Source organism: Pristiophorus japonicus, chromosome 23 (genome assembly GCF_044704955.1).
Source record: "Pristiophorus japonicus isolate sPriJap1 chromosome 23, sPriJap1.hap1, whole genome shotgun sequence".
Taxonomy (NCBI): domain Eukaryota; kingdom Metazoa; phylum Chordata; class Chondrichthyes; family Pristiophoridae; genus Pristiophorus; species Pristiophorus japonicus.
In genome coordinates, this window is record NC_091999.1 from 21,301,303 (window position 1) to 21,302,825 (window position 1,523).

Below are 1,523 nucleotides of genomic sequence, written 5' to 3' on the forward strand. Positions count from 1 at the left end.
CAAGATGATATGCTCAAGTCTCAGAAGTGCGACTTGAACACACAAACTCCCGATTCAGTCGAGAATGCTGCCACTGAACCAAAGCCTATACAAAAGTTCACAGCCGTATTATTTTCCCCAAGTCTTTTTATAAGTTCCAGGACATACCAAATTCTTGGTGATGATTTCCACAAACCGTTGCACATACACAGCGACATATATAGCGATCGACAGACACAGACACACACACACACATAACCAGAAATTTGACGCACCAACGGGCATGCGCAGATGCCTTAGACATCTCGAGGGATAGACAGGCTGAATCACTGTCGCAACTTTGACTGATGTTTGCGATTTTTGAAACGGATGTATCGTGAATAATGAATAATGAATATAAAAATGAGAAGAAAATGTCAGTGTTGAAAGGAGTGGGACGTTATTCCATCCATCTCAGAATCAGTTTGGCAGAGAACTGGTTAAATTGTGAAATGGAATGAAAAGTGCTGAGAATCGTAGTCGGCAGGATTCGAACCTTCGCGGGATAACCCAATGGATTTCTAGTCCATCGCCTTAACCACTCGGCCACGACTACTGTGTCGCTGCCTTTTTAATATTTACTCAGAAAAAACTCAGTCATCCATCTCTGTGCAGCAGACGGCCAAAGACTCCCGAAAAATTCTCCGTTTGCTAAAAATCTGGACGAGGCAATCTCCTCTACCTGTATTTTTACAGTTCGATATTGCTCTGGAACTTTGTAAAATGTATCTCTACCAAGAAACAGAAGTAAAATTCTATTTTTTGAAACAATTGCCTCCACGTTGGGAAATTGAACTCCGGTCTCCCGCATGACAGGCGGGGATACTCATCACTGTACGAACGAGGAACTGACGGGTCGTAATTCTGTCAGAGCAGGAATCGAGCCACTGTGAACAGAACTGGACACCAATGAGAAGTCGACAGACACATTGAGAGACAGAGACATACCGACAAACAGGGAGAGACAGACAGCAAGATAGAGACAACGAGAGACAGAAAGTGTGAGACTGAGAAGGAGAGGGAGACTGAGTGAGAAAAATACTCAAACATATACATATACAGAGATGTGTGTGTGTGATCTATTAAGAGAGAGAGGGAAAGAGTGACAGAAAGACAATGATAAAGACAGTGACAAGGAGAGAGACAGATAGAGAGAGAGCGATAGAGACTAAAACAGAAAATGATGGAAATACTTCTCAGCTTACAGGAAGGACTAACAGAGACAGGCAAAGACATGGACATACCGAAATGATGGGTAAGAGAGAGCCAGTCAGACAAAGAGTCTGAGAGAATCCCATTGGAACAGACATGGCATCGTGAGAAAGAGACAGATTGAGAGACAGAGACAAACAGAGAAACAGGGACAGACAGAGTGAGTCAGACTGAGAGACAAAGACTCAAACATACAAACACATACACAACTCTCTGAAGAGAGAGAGAGGCAGAGACCGAGCGACACAGATACATTTCACAATTTCATTTCATTATCGGTTCAGAATGTCACA

General features: G+C 43.0%; 1 non-coding gene across 1 annotated transcript; it reads right to left on the reverse strand.

Moving 5' to 3' along the window:
- Positions 1 to 493: 493 nt before the first annotated feature.
- On the reverse strand, positions 494 to 574 carry trnas-aga (transfer RNA serine (anticodon AGA)). Its single transcript has one exon. It is a non-coding gene; the product is annotated as a tRNA-Ser (tRNA).
- Positions 575 to 1,523: the final 949 nt, after the last annotated feature.